Here is an 18493-nt window from a genome sequence, read left to right as displayed (position 1 = left end):
GATTTTAGAGGGGAAAAAATCCTCAGGGAATGCCCCCATGCTCCTCTCTGAGAGTGGAGCTCTTCTTCCTGACTGAGGGACTGGGCAGAGGCCTTTGAGATCCTGGAATTGTCCATGTGGAAAGGGCCCTCCAGGATCACCCAGTGCCATCACCCCAGACCCTGTCCCCAAGGCCACATCCAGACTGCTCTGGGACAATCCCAGGGACTCCAAATCTCCCTGGGCAGCTCAGCCCAAGGCCTGACCACTCTGCCAGGGACATTTTCTGTCCCAGTCTCCAACCTGAGCCTGCCCTGGTGCCATCTGAGGCCATTTCCTCTCCTCCTTTCCCTGCCCCTCCTGGCAGGAGCTGTGCAGAGCAATGAGGTCCCCCCTGAGCCTCCTTTTCTCCAGGCTCAGCCCCTTCCTTGCTCCCTCAGGTGTTCCTTTCCACATCCCAGGACAAGAGCCACTTTCTGGCCACGCTCAGATCAATGAGAGAAGTGTCAAAAGCAGCTCCAAGTGACCTCAAATCTTTCTGGGGCTGAGGGGAATGAGAAAGGATCACTTAAATCACGGTTCTCCTCAGCACCTCCCATGGCTGGAAGGTGCAGTTCCATAGGAAATTCCAACTCACCAAACACCTCACTGTCACTCCTGGGGTGGTCCCACGACTCCCCTGCTCTTCCCTGTGCACCCCTGTCCCTGGAGAGGGACTTTTCACAAGGGACAGTGACAAAACAAACAGGAATGGCCTTAAGCTGAAAAAGAGAAGTTTAGATGGGATACCAGGGAGAAATCCTTCCCTGGGATGGAATTCCCAGAGCAGTTGGGGCTGGCCCTGGATCCCTGGCAGTGCCCAAGGCCAGGTTGGACACTGGGGCTGGAGCAGCCTGGGACAGTGAGAGGTGTCCCTGCCATGGCAGGGGTGGCACTGGATGAGCTTTAAAGTCCTTTCCAACCCAAACCACTCCGGGATTTTGTGATCACAAAATTTAAGTAAAATTCTCAACACTTCAATTATTTGGGGGGCTTTGGCTGCAGCTGCATCCGTCTGCCAATCCTTGGCTGCTTATTTCCACCTTTTAAGCCAAGATTAAAAAAATATTAAAACAGGAAGAAAAAGCAAATAGAACAAGTAACATGTCCTAATTTCTCCAAGGAGGCTGGCTGGGAACTGAAACGACTAGATTAAAGTATCACACGTCAGAATTAAAATATTAGATAAAGGCCAGACTCTACTTTTTGATCTTTGTGGGCATTCCAGAAATTAAAAAAAAAAAAAATTAAAAACCCCGTCACAGATTTAGGCTGGAAGCACCGATCCGGCAATTCCGAAGAGAAAGGAGCCTTCCGTCAGCAGCTCGAGTCTCCCACACTGGGCTACTTACAGTGCATATTTTAACTCATTTTTTTGGGAAATATATTGATTTTTTTGAGGGGAATGAGGAAGACCCCTGGATGCAATTCCAAGGGGAAAAGAGCCTTTTATTCTGTGATTCCCTCAGCACCTCAAGGCTCCCACACCAAGCTACTTTTAGTGCATTTTTAAATAATTTTTTGGGAATATATTGATTTTTCAGAGGGGGATGAGAAAGACCCCTGGATGCAATTCTGAGGGGAAAGGAGCTTTGCCTCAGCAGCTTGAGGCTCCCACATCTAACTCACTTGAGGAGGAATATATTTTTTTTTTTCTGATGAGAATTAGAAAAACCCTGGACAGAATTCCAAGCGGAAAGGAGCCTTCCCTCAGCAGCTCAAGGCTGGGTGACTTTTAGTGCGTTTTTTAACTTGTTCTTGGGGAATACAGATTTTCTGAGGGGCCGAGTAAGACCCCTGGATGCAATTCTGAGGGGAAAGAAACCTTCTAGAATCCTGTGACTCCCCCAGCATGTCGGGGGTCCCACATGGGACGACTTTTAGCACATTTTCCAAGTCGTTTTTCGGGGATGATATTTTTAAGCGGGTCGAGAAACACCCGTGGACGCAATGCCGAGGGGAGGGGAGGGGAGAGGAGCCTTCCCTCAGCAGGTTGAGGCACTCCGGGCACCTCACAGTGCGTTTTTTGAACGGTTTTTCGGGAACGTCTCAAGTTCCGAGGGGGACGTGCCGGGCCCTGTCCCTCCCCACAGGCGGCGGGCGGGAAGCCCCGGCGGGCTCGGCCTCGCTCTCCCGGCGCCCCCTGCGGGCCGGGGCCGGCACCGCCTCAACCGCCGGGTCCCCCCCCTCACCGGGAATGGCGGCTGCTCCCCTTCCCCGCCCCGCCGGGGCCATCCCGGCCCGCAGCGCCGCCGATACCGTCACACGCCGGAGGGCGGGCGGGCACGGATCAGGAGGAGGGGGAAGGAGCCGTTGCCATGGCGAGCGCGGCCCGCCCTTGCCTCCCCACGTCAGCGCCGTCTCCCGCCCGGCCGTGGGTGATTGACAGTTGCCATGGCAACAGGCTCGCCCCCGCCGCCATTTTGTCAGTTGGGTTTTTTTTTTTTAAATTTAAAAAAATATTTAAAAATTAAAACAAAATAAAATAATAATTAAAAAAAACAAGAGCAGAGAGCTCCATTTCCGCCAGAATCTCGGGGTTTATTATTTTTGAAAGTTTTTTTTTTCTTTCTCCTTCTTCCGACCTCCACCGCGAAAGGAAAAGGAAAAGAAGGGACGCAAAAAAAGTGCGCTCCGAGGGTCCCGCCGGGGATGCGCGGCCGGGCTTGAGGCGGCGGCGGCGGTGCGGGAAGCGAAGCCGGTTCGTGAGGAAGAAGGGAGGGAGGGAAGGAGGAGCGGGCGGGGAGGGAGGGAGGGGGAGGAGGTAGCGGCTGGCAGGCGGGGGAGGGAGGGAGGGAGCGAGGAGTTCCCGGGGGCTCGGTACGGCGCTGCGCTTCCCCCCATCCCCTCCTCCTCCTCCTTCTCCTCCTCCTCCTCCCGCTCCTCCCGCTCCCCCCGCCGCTGTCCCCGCGCTCCCGGCCGGGGCTCAGGCCGCCGATCGCAGCCGAGCCGAGGCGAGGCCGAGCCGCCGCCGGGCGCTGCGCAGGTTTGGACCGCGCGCCATTTTGTGAGGGCAGCGAACAGCCAGAGCCCGGCCGGGGACCCGCCGGGCCGCCCGGGCTCCCCTTCCCACCGCGGGCAGACCCGCGGCCCGAGGGAGGAGGAGGCGCCGCCGCCGCCGAGGCCCCCGGGGAAGAGCGGGAGGACGCGCCCGGCGCTCGCCCCGCGGAGGGAGAGGCCTCGCCCCGAGAGAAGCCGCCGCACGGGTGAGTGAGACGCCGCACCGCGGGACGAGCCGGGGCCGCCTCGCCCGGGCCCGCGGCGGAGGGGCCGCAGCGCTTCGCTGCCATCTTAGAGCGGGAGCGGCGGCAGGGCCGGGATCCATCCCCGCCCGCCCCTCCGCAGCCCGCGGCCTTTTTCCCCTTGGAGCGCGGCTGTGGCTTCCCGGGCCTTGGGAGCGGCGATGGAGGAAGGGAGCTCGCCCGGAGCCTCTCGGTGTTATGCGCAACGCCCTGCGGTGGGCGGGTGCGAGGGCTCGGGCCGGGCTGGCGGCGAGGAGGGCGGCTGGACTTGGAGCATCACCTGTTGTAGGGGAGGATTGGGATGCCCCGGCACCTGTGAGGGGCCGGTGGGGCGGGTGGGGAAGGTGCGGGGAAGATGGGGAAGGAGTTACCTGAGCGAGGTGCCTGTCATCCCTTCGGTGGGGGTGGGGAGGAGGAGGGAGCAGCGTTGGGAATAGACACAGGGACACGCAGGGACACACAGGCACAGGGACAGGCAGGGACACACGGGCACTCCCCGGGGAGCTGGTGGAGGCACCGTCCCCGGAGGTCTCTAAGAGAAGGCTGGACGTGGCTCTCGGTGCCGCGGTCTGGTTGACAGGGTGGCCGTAGGTTGGACTCGATGATCTCGGAGGTCTTTTCCATCATTAATGATTGCCTGGTTCCATATTTTAGTAGCTGGCCGCGGCCTTTTAGGGATTCAGCTTTGTGCTGCTGGAGGAACTGGAGCTCTTCTTGGATGCACTGGGTGCTCCTCTGGAGTGGCCAGAGTTCCCTCCCGCCGCCGCGGGATCACAAAACGCATTTTCAAGTCCTGCAATTCGAAATTTAGAAATTGGCATGTTTGTGAATCTCAGCCGGCTTTGAAGTTTTGGGTTTAGCCTGTCCAAAGACCACGTAGGGCTTCTTTGATCATGTCTGTAGATTGCTGCTGTTACTTAGTTGTCCTATTACTCCACAGCCACCGGGGGAAATGAACATTTATTGTTATTTGAAATCAACGAAGACAGAGTAACTGACTCCAAAATAAGTCGGCAAGCGTGTTTTTGACAACCATCCTGGTTGAATCCGAACCAGAGTGTGCTGGTAACTTTTGCCAGGAGATACTTGCAGTCACAGTGAGGTGGATGGAGTTTCATGGGGGCCTGGGTTTGAACAAGTTAACAACTTTTTTTTATTATCTTCTTGGTGTTTCCTTACCTTTTCCTCAAGAAAGGTGTGTGAAGTTGAAGAACGCTTAGATGATATCTGGTAATAAATTAGCAAACATTTAGTTTCTGGTAGTGTTTCATTCTCTGCTTGTAACCAAGCAGAATTTAACCTCCCTCCTTGGAATAGTCTGTTGCCCTAAAAAGTTTTGGTAAACTTGTTTCTCTCTTTCTCCACGCCGCCCTTCCCCCAACCTCTGTAGGTTGGATATTTTTGGAAAATTAATTATACTTTATAGAATTAGAATAATAACACTGAAAATAACTCTGAGCTAGTATTTGTTAACTATTATCTATATATATTTGGTGTGTGTATATATAGATACTTTTGTAGGCTACGCTTCATGTTTTTGGCTTACATGAATTATTTAGAACCAGACTTTTTATTTGCAGTCTGAAGTAGAATATGTGTGTGAAGTGTTAAATTTACATTTTCTGCTGTGAATTAAAAATTCCACCCAAGTTTATGAAGCTTATTGAGTTTAATTCACGGCTTTAGAATATTCCTTGGGTGAAGGAAGTATATCTTGTTCAAAATTGAAGAGCCAGCAGGGTTTTCTTAAGCCAGGAGGGCAATAGGTCAAGAGTTTGATATTGTTTCCAGGCTTACAGGTAGGGTTGGTTACAGGAGCAGCGAGTGTTACAGTTCCTGCATCAATACTCGGGTGGATTTAGGACTTGTCATTGGCATCCCCTCCCCCAGCTGGACAGTGACAAGGATAATTTTACCTAATAGCAGCCAAGAGTTCTCCCTTTCAGCGCCGATTTATGGGCAGGGTTCCCTTCCTCGTGTGAAACACCCGGGGACTCACGGGGATCGATCCCGTTTGGGACTCTGGGGGTGGTGCAGGGTGGGGATTAGCACCTGATGGCCATCGGAGACTTCTGCAAAGTGGCTGAGAGTTTAAACAAAGCAGCAGAGCACCACTGGTGTCCGGGAAAAACTGTGCCTTGGTGGAGCTTTTCAAGTGACATTTAATTAGGACAGACTTGCTTACATGTGCCACATCTTCAAGTCATGTTTGAAACTGGACCACCTGCTCGGATGGTATGTGAAAAGAATAAACACTCAAAACCGGAGCTTTTCTTTGCCATGCAGGCATTTCACAGCTTCATCTGAGCTCAGCTGGGTGCTGATTTGAAGGCTAAAAACAATTGGTACCAAAAAAAGCACTTTTTGTTGCTATAATTAGATTATCTTTTGGGAATTCCTCTTAAAACCTGTTCGTTTCAGGTGCTTTTGAGCCTGGCTGTGGGACTGCAGGTTGGAAGTTGTGTGACAGTTTGTGGTTTGGGGTGAGAATTGCAGCCTGGTATCTGTTTAGACTTTCCATGGTCATTTTGAATGCCATTTGGAGAGCTGCTCTCCACACTAAAGTGCAAAACTTTCTGATACCTTTATATTATGGGAGTTGTATAACTTCTGAAATCCTTTTGTAAATAGATCTGTTGTTGTAGAATAGGATTATTTACAGAGAACTGCTGCTTTTGTCTTTAAAACTGAGTACATTATTTGTTGAGTTTACAGTTTCATCTCTGCAAAGAGCTTGATAAGAAATACATTTTCACAAAAATTATGTAATAACTTTCTGGCTACTCAGACTCTGATATTTATGCAGTGAGAGTTCTTTTTTGTTCTGAGATTTTTTTTTTTTGTTATTTGTTATTATTTTTATTATTTGAAATAATACCAAAAGCCTGTCTGAGCCAACTGCTTTTCTTGTGAGCTTCTGAGGGGAGAAAGAAGTAATGAGGAGAAGGGGAATGCTCTTCCTTTGCTTCCTCACCTCCACGGGTCCTTCAGGAGGAGGCTTATGGGAACTGTAGTCTTTGGATGCCTTAGAGCACCAGGGAAACTTTGGAAAATCAGGAATGGTTACTCCACAAAGACATGCTCCATATGTGGAGCTCCCCAGTGCTGGCTCTTCAAGGTGACACAACATGCCAGTAGAATTGCAGTGATTATCCATTGCTTTATCCATATTTTCCTCTGTTGGGGAAGGAAGGTAAAATTCTGCATTTGATTCTCATTTATCCCAGAATGACTGGGAAAATAACTGGGCTGCTTTTGCTGGTACCAACGGATTTCATCCCTCCAGAGCAGGGCTCTGCTGTGTCCTAACCCTTGGAATGGCTCACTTGGAAGGGTATTGGCTTTATCATCTTGTTTAGTCCAAGGTGTCCTGTCCTTATGATCTTTGGGGAGAGTCTCCACTGAAGGGCCAGGGAAATGTGGGAGACAATTCCCAGCAGCTTTGCCTGCATCCATACAGTGGGAAACTGGTGCTGCTTCAGGCCCCTGTATGAAAACAAAATCTGTGAAATCCCAGCTCAGAATTTTGGACAGGCAGGGAAATGCTTCTGTCACTGAAACACCACGAGCTGACACCTATTTGTAAATATCCTCCATGCAAAGTTTCCAGCTCTGGGTAGCACCAAGTACCTGAAAGTGAAAGTGAGTAAATGAAAGTAAAATTAAGTCCATTAAGAGTCAGTTTTGTTCCAGCTGTGAGAGACCAAGCTTTCAATTGCTGTTACATAAAGTTCCAAAGCCTCCTAGCATTCCTTTTTCCCCCCCTTTTTCTTTTCCCCCAGAGGCAAATAAAAATAGACTGTGTTGTGAGTCAGTTAAAGGAATAGTTAATAATACATTAATACCTCTTTGTGTTGAAAAGTTTCCTCTTTCTTTTTGGTAACTGTTTGGATGGTGAAATAAGAGAGGGATGGAAATGTACAAATTGATTTCTGATGGCAGAGTCATTCCTTCAAAAAATAATGGGAAAAAAATGAGACTGAATTTTGTTGAGTTACTGGAAAAAAATCAAATTAGTAGGATGACTAGTTCACAAAAGCATAAGTAAATAATTTTAATAATTAAATTGAACTCGCCAGTGCAACTTTTAAATCTTAGTGTCCCCAAAACCTGTTGTTCACTGGGTTTGTGGTTTCCTGACTGCAAACAACATTTCATTCCAAATCCCCATTCCCTGAATGTGTTCAGCTCATGATTTGTGCTCCTGTGAACTCCATAAACTGCTAATAACTCATTTACTCTGCTCCTGTTGGAACACAGACTTCTCCTTTATAGAGGGAGCAGTTTTGTGCCCCTGGTCTCAGTTTGAGTTAAAACTCAAGGAAGGGTTAAAAGAGGAGAGAAATATTGTCAGGGAAGTGAATGTGTTGGTACTTCCTCAGTTCTGTATTGTCCTGCTCACTGAGAGTTCCCTCACACTGATCTCTGCCCTGTCTGGTTGTAACCACAGCTTTTCCCTACTCACAGCTGTAGAACCACATCTATTCCAGTTTTTAAATGCAGTTTGAACAGGACTTGTGCATTAAATACATAGAGGGGGTGTGTGGCCACAGACAATTCCATTTCCATACACTCTTTTGAAATCTGATTGATACTGAAAGCTCAGTAACTTTCCAGGATCATGATTCTGGCTTCTTTATTGTCATTCTTTCCAACTTGTGGATAATTAGGCATTAATGTAATGCTGTGGCAGAGTTAGTGTTAGAAGTGCATTGATTTCTTTGTTAATGTTACAAGATCTTGGGAGTTTTCATTGCTAGAGGAGTTACTCGTAAATACAACAAACACTGGGTCAGCGTTGTGGAATAACAGCTTAATGCACATTTTTCACCATCATGAGATGTTCCTAAGCTTAGAATTTTGTGCCCTTGTACTTGGGGTGACTTTCTGTCAATGTCAGAGTGTTCCTTCAGAAACTGAGATTGTTATGGCAGGCCCTGTGCAGGAAAGGAGCATTCCTGCAAATACTGGGGGTGTGTGATTGCAACTCTGGGTCTCTTGTCTTCCCAATAAAATCTGATTTTTCATGGAATCCCAGGATGGTTTGGGTTGGAAGGGACCACAGAGCCCACCCAGTGCCACCCCTGCCATGGCAGGGACACGTCCCACTGTGCCAGGCTGCTCCAGCCCCAGTGTCCAACCTGGCCTTGGGCACTGCCAGGGATCCAGGGGCAGCCCCAGCTGCTCTGGGAATTCTATTCCAGGGCCTCCCCACCATCACAGGGAGAAAATCTTGCCTAGTTATCTGATCTAAACCTGTAACTTTTCAGTGTGAAGCCATTCCCTGGCTGCTGTCCCTGCATCCCCTGGGAATTGTCTCTCTCCAGCTTTCCTGGGGCTCCTCCAGGCCCTGCAAGGCCACCCTGAGCTCAGCCCAAAGCTTCTCCTGTGCAGGTGAGCAATGCCAGCTGTGCCAGCCTTTCCTCCCAGCAGAGCTGCTCCAGCCCTCTGCCCATCCTGGAGCCTCCTCTGGGCTCTCTGCAGCAGCTCCAGCTCCTCCAGGGCTGGGCCAGGGCTGGGGCAGCTCTGCAGGTGGGAAATCACCTGTGGGGCACAGGGACACAATCCCATCCCTTTCCCAGCGCAGGGCATGGGGGGTTCTGGGCTAAGAGCACCCTGAGCTCCTCACCAGCCAACACCTGCAGTCTCCTCCCCAGGGCTGCTCTCCATCCTTTCCCCACCCAAGCTGGTTTGTGTTTGGGGTTCCCCATGGCAGCCCTGGCTCTTGGCCTTGCTGAGCTCCCTGAGGCTCTCCCAGCCTCACCTCTCCAGCCTGCCCAGGTCCCTCTGGATGCCACCCCTGCTCTGTGTCTCACCTACACAGCTCTGTGTCTTGTCACTTGTGAGGGTGCCATGGGTCCCCCTGTCTCTGTCCCTGACTGAGTTTTTAAACTTTGGCTGAAGTCAAGCTCTAACCAGAGGATCCAAACTTTCCTGGCCCTTTGCCCAAAATCAGAGGCAGTTGTAGGGGCAACTCTGGGTAGTGATAACTACCCTGCAACTACCCAGCTACTACATCTTCTCTTGGAATGACTCTTGTAGCTCCTCAAACTTTCTGTGGGGGTTTGTTAATTTTTAGAAACTTAGTATATATTTATTATTTGTAAAGCTTAATTTTAAACTTAATTATAAAGCTTACATTTGAAGTGAATCAATGTGTTTTGTGAACTATCTCTACTAGAGTCAGCATCCCAAATGAGTCAGTTGAAGTCTGAGTGAAAAGAGAATGAGAGATGTGTTATACAGGTGAAGTTTCTATAAGGACAAATAAGAATTGCTTGAGTTTGTGTTGTATTAATCAGAGACCCTTCTTGGGATCTGATTTCTGGTTTGGTTTGTATTTACAGCATGGAGTAACAATTGTTTCTTTCTGTGTCACATTTCCTGACTTGGAGGTCCCTGTCCATTCCTCACATGCTGCTCCACAGAATTTCTAGGACAGCCTTGGGGAAATCCGTGTGTTTGTGGTTTGGGTTTCCTTCTGTAAACAAAAAGGTTGTGAGTTCTGGTAATTATTGTAATTTGATAGTCTGCTGTACAAAAGCTTAATGATAGAAGGTCTGAAACTCATCATCTGGAGGTGTGGATGGAGATCCTTTCTCTGATGTGGCCCTTCAGGAAGGTTGGTCCTGTGTCCTGGGGATGTTCTCAGCTGTGTTTTCCACCATTGCAGTGCAGTGTCCATGTGAGCCCTGCAGTCTCTGACCCATCACAACATTCATTTATGTATCTCTGAGGAGTTAAATTAACCAGAGTCATGTTCACAGCATGGACCTTTTAAAACTTTATGAGCTCAGTGTTGAAACCTTGAGAAATCCAGGAGCACAGGTGGAGACAGATGGAGCACAGGCCCTGCACTGCCTTCCTTGGTGCTTGTTGGCAGCTCTGGCTGCTTTGGGTCTCAGTCTGGAGTCCAGAGGGCTTTGCTCTGTGTGATGGGCACCAGAAATGCTTTTCTCCTATTAGAATTGGACACAGATTTCTAAAAGTGGGTTTGAAGGTTCTACCCAGTGCCCATTTGTTGTGGTGTAAAGCTAGGTTCTGCCCCTCAGCTGTGACTGCTTCCTCCTTGCCTGTCCCTTGCCCGGTCCTGATTACTGTGTCAAGATCTACATTCCAGCAAGGGTATGGTGTGATTGGCAGAAGTTCAAAAGATGCCCTTCAGGTCTGTAGTCATTGGCTTGTCCAGGTGTCATTGTTCCCTGAGACCCTCCCCCTCCCACTTGGTTGGTGGCTCACCTGTCTTCCCTCTCACCTTCCTGTGAGATTAAACACCCATTCACTTGATTACTGCCACACAGGAAACACAAACCCAAGTTTTTGCTAGAATATTTCCATTTAATTTATTGCAGAAGCCAATAAAGCAAGGAAAACCAGTTGGCCAAGTGGTGGTGTTATCAAGTTCTCCCTTTTGAAGGCTGGTTTAAAAATCCCACTTTTTTCTCTTATTATGCAAAGATAGTTGTGTAACTATTGTATAATGGTTGTATTCCACCTGCATAAAGTGAGTATTTAATTCTGGTTTTCTGCTGGATGTTCTTAATCAGCACCCAGTCATTTCAAGAAATGAGAAAACAAGTTCTCCTTACAGTTCACAAAGTTCCAGTGATGCCTCCTGAAATCACCCCCTCCTGCAAAACTTTAAAAATGCCCCTTAAATGGAGCAGATTTATTGAAAAACCTGTTTCAGTTTAGCTGAAATGTAAAGATGGAGTGCACAGGCCCACAGAGCCTGGCTCTGCTGTGGGGGGGAAGGGATGTCCTGCTGTGACAAAGGGACATTTTCTGAGGGCTCCTGCCAGCCCTCAGAGGGGGTTTGGAGCACCAAAGGGAGGTGAGCAGTGACCTCTGGGCAGGGCAGGGCCTGGGGCTTTGATTCCACAGCCCAAAACCCAATCTCAGTCACTTTTTAAAAATCTGCAAATAAGGGAAGCCCACATTGGAGTAGTTCATGTCATTAAATCTCCTCCTGGCACTGAGAAGTTCATGGGGCTCACGTGCTGAGGCACAGGAGGTTTTCTATCTTGGGGTGCTTTGTTTGGGGTTTTTTTCCCTTTCTTTTATTCCTCCTTTTCTGTCCAGTGTAATAACTTCCAGTTCTTAATTTCTCATTATTATTTTTTAAATCAGGAACATGTTCTGATTGAGATCAGTCAATAATTTTTTTGTGTGTGTGTGAGACAAAGATTTCCTAAGCTTATATTTGTTGTCCTTTAATGTGTATTTCCAAAGTCTGCTAAGAGAGAGGGTGGACTTAACTGACCTTCCTTATGTCATTCCTCATTTTTGAAATATTTATCACTATTTTTTCTACCTCAGAAGTATAATCCTGGGCCTACATATTATAACCCAGTATTTTGTAAGTGTTGGCCTCACTCTGTTGTGAAGATTTTGGGTCTTTAGTTCCTACCTAATTTCATTGAAATGTGAGAACTTGTGATTATTTCTATACAAGACTTTGAATATGGGATGAAGAATTTGATGTTCAGATTTCCATATTTGAAAAGAAGCCCCTTGGTATTTTCTGATACAGCTTTCTTTAGCTGCTTTGCTGTTACTTTCTTCCTCTGGACCACTGCTACTTTAAAAACCAAATCTTAATTTTCATCTTTGCATTATTTTTGTTTTCATAAAACAAAAGAATCTGAGGGCTGTGGTTTGAGGTGAGGCTGAAGCTCAAGATACATTTTTAGCAATCACAGAGGGGGCCCAGAATGCAATTTCTAAGTTTTGTGTTAGTCATGATGTGTGTTCTGAAACTTCCTTGATGTACATGAGGAAACAGGTCTGGATTATCTTCCATAGGTTGGAAACATGGTCTTGCTTCCAACATTTCAATCTTGACTGTCTCTGTGGAGTTACACTTGACCTTTTCATTATTTCCATTGAAATTCCCAAACTAAGTCAAGCACTCGAGCACCCACAAAAATGGGAGAATCATCTCTGGCTTTTGGTGGTCGGCACTATCTTTTATCAGGTAATATATAAAATATATTTACTTTTATCAGTAAATATATAAATTTAATTTTTTTAAGTGAAATTTAGTAATTGATCACTGTCCAGACTCTGCATTTCGTTTTAGGTTGAGACTTTCTCATGCCACATTTTAGTACCTGAATCAAGTAAATTCTAATGGATTTTTCCAGCATGCCATGGAAAAGTTTTTCAGTGTTTGGGATCTAACATACAGAAAACTCCAATCCACCCAAACTTTCTGTATCCTATTGCCAGCCTGACCTAAGGCACTGAGCTCCTGTTTTTTGGGGATGAAGAGAGGGAATTCAGAGATTTTTGGCATCTTGTAGAGCTTTGTGTGCTTTCCTTGCACACAGCATGAGATAAAGAACTCCCTGAGCTGCTCTCCAGCAGGGAGTGAAAACCAAAGGGTGAAGTGGCAGGCCAGAGTCACCTGGTGAGAGCCCAAAGTCACCTGGTGAGAGCCCAAAGTCACCTGGTGAGAGCCCAAAGTCACAGAATTCCCAGAATCCCAGGGTTGGAAGAGACCTTCAAGCCCATGGAGTCCAGCCCAGCCCCAGCAGCCCAACTGAGCCCTGGCACCCAGTGCCACCTCCAGGCTTTGTTAAACACCCCCAGGGATGGGCACTCCACCACCTCCCCAGGCAAACCATTGCAGTACTTTCTCACTCTTTCCATAAAAAACTTTTAATATTTTTCTGTGTTTTTCTATTTCCCTTGGTGACCTGGTGAGTGCCCAAAGTCACCGGGTGAGGCAGCGGGCGGAGCTGAGCTGGGGGGTTCCCGTGTCTGATGCTTTAATGGCAGGATGCTCTTTGCATTTGCAGTTTCATTTGCCTGGAGTTTGTATTCTGAGTGCTCTGTAACTTGAAAAAGCAGCCTCTTAAGGTTGGAGAGTGACTCAGCACATCCACATAGAGGTCTGCTCAAGGAATTTAGGATTTGTTGGAAATTTGGGGGAATTAGGATTTGAACTCATTTTTTCCCAAACAGAGTTTGTCTTTAAAAGATGCTGATTTTGAATTTGTAACCTCTTTTCCCATTTGATCCTCATACCTCAATTTTGGGAAAAGTGATGGGGTATTTCAGGAAATTGTATCATTTTGGGGTAGCTGGGTTGACTAGGTAGCTTGGTTGTTTTCTGTGTGCTCTCCTCCTGATGCACATGAGAAGCATCTGTGCAATGAATAAATGAGAACTTCAATGGATATGACATTTCTACAACTTCTTTCATATGGAAGGGGAAGGAGGCATTTATGGGATTTGCCCACTTTATGTGATTGGAATATGGAATCATGGAATGGTTGGGGTTGGAAGGGACTGTAAAGATTGTCTCATTCCAACCCCCTGCCCTGGGCAGGGACACCTTCCCAGGTTGTTCCGTGCCCCATCCAACCTGACCTTGAGCACTTCCAGGGGTGACACATCCACAGCTCCATCTTAGCAGTCCAAGAGCTTTTCTGGTGGGGAAACTTTTCTGTTCTGAGCCTTCAGGAGTGTCCAGTTTGGGGAGCAGAGAGTTACCTGTGCCAGTATCCACGGGGTGTGTGAGCCACCTTTTTCTGTGCTTGAGTGTGCTTGGAGTTTGCAGGGAAAACTGACTAGATGTCTTAAATAAAACTCTTTAAAAAGAACATGTTCTGGTTTTCAGCTGACCAAACTTGTGACAGAGTCCTGAGACACTGCTGGTAGTGCTGGCAGTGGAGGGAAGCAGAGCAACTGGAGCTGGGGAATAAAGATGGAATTGTTGGTCTTCTGTGGCTACACCCTCCTAAATTTGGGGGAAATTCAAGCAGAATTCATGATCTCTTTTTCATCCAGATCAGTCCTCTGGAATGAGATAAGGCCATGGGCTGGTACATCGTTCCAGTGCTGAGAGGATGCTGAAGGGCACCACAGCAAGAACAGCACATTCAGAGAAAAACACAAGCAATGTTGATTTTCTCCCCCTTTTTCCTTCCACCCACCCAGATCTGTCCATGTTTTCCTGGGGTTGCTGAAAATAACCTTGCTCTCCCCAAACCTGTTCCTATGTCCAATTTGAAATAATTGATACAAAAGAAGCATAAAGATAAAAAGAAAGAATTGGGTTTGTGTTTGATTTTCGAGGGGTGAGGGCCAGCATTAACATGCTGGTGTTGGCAAGCAGGAGATACCAACTTCTGGGGGTGACTGTCAGTCAGTTCACTTGAAAGAGAGTCATGGCTTTTGGTCATTGAAAGCTTCAAAAATGATGAATTCTTTTTGGAGGTATCCATACATGGGTGAAGGCTTGATGGGAAGTTCCTGTACAGGGTGTAGATCATGGAAGAGTTTGGAGGGAAATTATTGGAAGAGTTCTTCCAAGGCAAAGAGTGCAACCAGGAGTTCTTTGAAGGCAGTGACCCCTTGAGCAGCTCCCCTTCCCTCCCTTGGGGCTGCCTGCTCCCACCTGCTTTGTGCTGGCACAGCTGTTTGTCAGCCCAGCCAGTGAATCAGGCTGGCAGGGTGAGTTGGCTGAAATAGATAATTTTATATTTTTACCGTTGGGGTGTGCGTGGGGGTGGGAGTCGGGTTACACTGCAGCAGCGATGCTGGAATGGGCTGTGTGGGTGGGCAGCAGCAGGGCTTGGGTAACTGCCCCTGAGAGCCCTGGCACTGCGTGGAGAGCACCATTCCCAGGAATTCTTGCCACCCCTCGTGCAGTAAATCATCCTCTGTCACCTCTGTCCCCTCCTTGCTCTGCCTCTCTGACTTTGGCTGTCTCAAACCTGCAAGCTCCGTGCTCAGCTGCTGCCCTCCGTGTGCACTCCCAGCACAGCCTGGGAATCATTCCTGCCTCCTGATGCTTCTCTTCTTGCTCTCTTTTCCCTTCTCTTCCTCGTGAAGTTTTCCTCACCTTTTTAACAGTTTTCTAACTTCTGTTTGTGCCCTTTTTCTCCCAGGTCATTGCCAGCACCTCTCTTATTGTCATTTGTTCAGTTGCTTGTTCTTTCTCCTTTCTCTTCCCCCATAGGAAAAAAAACCCATTTTAAACACTAAAACCTCTTAAAAACCCCCAAGTTTTTAGTTTTCTCTGCATTCCCCCCAAAACCATACCACAAACTAATACAACATACAGGTTTTGTCTCTGTCTCATTTGCTTTCGAACTTTCACTTGACTTCTGTATTGCCTTAGGATAGGTGTGCACCCACAAAATGTGTTTTTTCTTTTTGGACCAACTGAAAAATGAATTGAAGTTCCCAAAGTTAACTTTTAAGAAAAGGTATTTTCACTGTGTAAGCTGTGAGCAGAACCTGCTGATACCAGATGCTGAATTGTGGAGTGAAGATGCTTTGTTTTCTTCTTCCTGTTCTGCAAAGGAGACGTAAAAAATGTTTCTGTTCCACACAACCACCAGCTGGGCCAGTTATGTTAAAAAACAACCCAAACTCCTTTGGAAATTCCATGCTTGCTTGTCCTCTTAAATAGGTTTCACATCCATACATTCAGATACACAATATTTCAGCCCAAATTATTTAAATCTTGTTGATCATTATTTACCTGTTGGGAAAGTAGACAGAAGTGCTCATACTTTAATATCTGAATCCATCCATTTGAATGTCCATCCACATTTTAACAATCCAAAGTGACTTCAAATAAAACTGAAAAATGAAGCAATACACTCACTCTTTATAGCAGGAAAAAAGCAGTGAAATTCTTCTGCCCATGCCCTTGGCTTCTCTGAATTTTTGGGACCTGCTTTCTCTATGCCATTCCAATCTTTGGAACTCTTCTATGATAATAAACATAACTGAGAGTGTGAATTACAGTGGTTGTCTTCAGAGATGTTCAGTGGTTCCCTCTTAGTAAATAAAATTACTGCTCATAAATGCTGTATCTCTGGTGACTCACAGCTTCACTGATGATTTTCTTCCTTAATTTTCTTAATCCCTTTGAGTCGTTTTCCAGTGAACTCTGCCCATCCTGCTTGGTTTCTGTGTGGTTTTTTTTTCATGGCACTGCTCAGTTCCAGGAGTAGCTGAGGATCCTTAGGCACAGAATTCTGCTCTGGTGTTTGGTGCTTGTCTTCCCTCCCTCCATCCCCCCTTTTTTGGTATTCCATGGTATTTCTCCTGAAGCCAAATTTCTCTTTTCCCTGAGTTGCTTTGGGTTGGCTGTCCATGAAATATTTCAGACAAAAATGTCTGAGCAAAAAAGGGTGAGTTCCAGGCCTTGGCTGCTGGATCAGAGAATCCCAGAATCCTTTGGAAAATGGTTGGAAAAGCCCTCCCAGCCCAGGCAGTGCCAGCTGTGCCCCATGGCCACCTTGTGCCCAGCCCAGAGCACTCAGTGCCACCTCCAGGGGACACCTGCAGGGATGGGCACTGCAGAGCTCCCTGGGCAGCCCCTGGCATGTGTCAGGACTCTCTTGTTGGGCTGTTCCACAATGTGGGAACAGGAGCAGCGCTGTACCAAAAGTTCCCTTTTCCCATCAGTTTTCCTCAGAAGCACAGCTCATTCCATGGAATGCACCTGCTCAGTATCAAAAGTAAAGACAAGATCTGCTGGAAAAGTGGTTTTGTTTTGGAGTCTTTCCATCCATGCCAAGCTATTCTTGGGAGTGTGAACTTCAGTGGGACACTGAAGGTTTTCTTGCTTTTTTATTTCCTGGATACCTTGGACTTGGCAATCCTCAGTGCTCTTTGGAGGGTTATAAGGTCAGGATTTAAAAGCTTTTTTTTATTTTTATTTTATTTTATTTGTCCTCATTTCCTTCCTGCAACCTGCCTTATTAAAACCATTTTAGGAATTGTTATCAAGGAAAAAAATGCTACAGGAAACCAAACTTCTCTGGTAAGGCCCTTACCAACTTCTGCTGCTGGCAGAGATACTGGTATTTAATAAAAATTGTATAGTCTTACTGTGACCTAGATACTTAAATGGATAAGTTTGTCAGAGATTTAGTGCAGTGTCTACTTCTGGAACAAATGAGAAGTATCCTGGAGAGCATCAGACTGACCAGTGTCAGCTCCACACTGGGATGTTGGAATTGGTGAAGTTCCCATAAACTTGTCCCAAAGGTTCAACTTTTTCTATTTCTCCTCACAGAAGTCAGGTTAGACCAAATGAACGTGAGAGAGCTCTGCTAGAGAGACTTTTCCTGGCCCTTTATGTCACTGAGGGATAGAAGTCTCTTAGACTTTTATCTTACAGCTGCCATCAGGGAATAATCCCAAGAGAATTCCAAGCTTCTCCATAGTGCCTGTTCTCAAAAAGGGATTCAAGCCAACGTTATCCCAAATTTACAGACTGAGCTTGAGCTGCACATCAGGTCCTGTCCACTTGGGATTGTGTCACCTCCAAGCTCTTGCTGGATTCCTGAAGCTCAGAAAAATCATTGTTTTCCATATTAATGAGCAGGAGATAATCAACTTCTGGGGGTGGTTGGCAATCAGTTCACTCAAAAGAGTGTCATGGCTTTTTGGTCATTGAAGGCTTTATAAATGATGAATTCTTTTTGGGTGGATGAAGGCTTGATGAGGAATTCCTGGTGGAAATTGTAAGAAATTTGGGTACATATCAGATTATAATTAGCACATTCTGGTCTTATTTTTTTAACATTAAAGACAATGGTTTTATGTAGGAGAACAAATATTCTGGAGTCTCCAGTGAGCTACCAGTAACTATATTTTTGGGGGGGAATGTTTGATAAAATCTCTATTCAGTGTGATAATAAATGTACCCAGTAAAGCTTTTGCTGCTTGATCTGCACCCAGTGTCTGTACTGGCTTTCCTCCCTTGCATCCACATGCTTTTATCACTTGGATAGGATGCCTGAATTATTCTTATGGATTAGAATGCCACTTAAAAAGGAGGAATTTGCAGCTTATTACCTCCCCCTGCCTGTATCTCAGTATACCTTGGGATATACCAAGATTTGCTTGAATATTATGCTTAACAGCAGGGATGGATGGAGGCTGAAAAGATAATGCAACAAGACCTTGGAATTGTGAGTCTGAGAAAGGTGTTTTGACTCCATCCCCAGATGATGTGAGAATTTCCTGAAGTTCCTTAGTTTATCTCCTCCTTCAGTGAGAGTTTTCTAGGTCAGAGCTTCCTGAACCGGGGAATAAGGCCATGGCAAATGTGCTGCAGATGGGCCATAAACCCATCCTGAATGGTGGCAAGTTAACAGAGATCATCCCAGGGATGATTCATATTTAGGGAAAAACGTTTGGAGCTGATGAGGGTGTGTGTTCTGAGAAATGGAAGGGCTTGGAGTGAACAGTGTGAG

General features: G+C 46.9%; 1 protein-coding gene across 2 annotated transcripts in view; it reads left to right on the top strand.

Moving 5' to 3' along the window:
* The first annotated feature begins 2434 nt into the window (after window positions 1-2434).
* Window positions 2435-18493, top strand: part of DYRK1A (dual specificity tyrosine phosphorylation regulated kinase 1A) — a 77270-nt gene continuing 61211 nt past the window's right edge. Inside the window, exon 1 of one of the 2 annotated variants that reach the window (XM_050971710.1) lies at window positions 2435-2719. The gene's annotated coding sequence lies outside the window, so the exon portion shown is untranslated. Of the gene's footprint in view, window positions 2720-2798; window positions 3225-18493 lie in introns of those variants that run through there. The other variant, XM_050971673.1, reaches the window with a different exon arrangement.

Source organism: Serinus canaria, chromosome 1 (genome assembly GCF_022539315.1).
Source record: "Serinus canaria isolate serCan28SL12 chromosome 1, serCan2020, whole genome shotgun sequence".
NCBI lineage: Eukaryota > Metazoa > Chordata > Aves > Passeriformes > Fringillidae > Serinus > Serinus canaria.
Note: the sequence above shows the minus strand (reverse complement) of the source record. Positions and strands in the feature narration are given on the sequence as shown.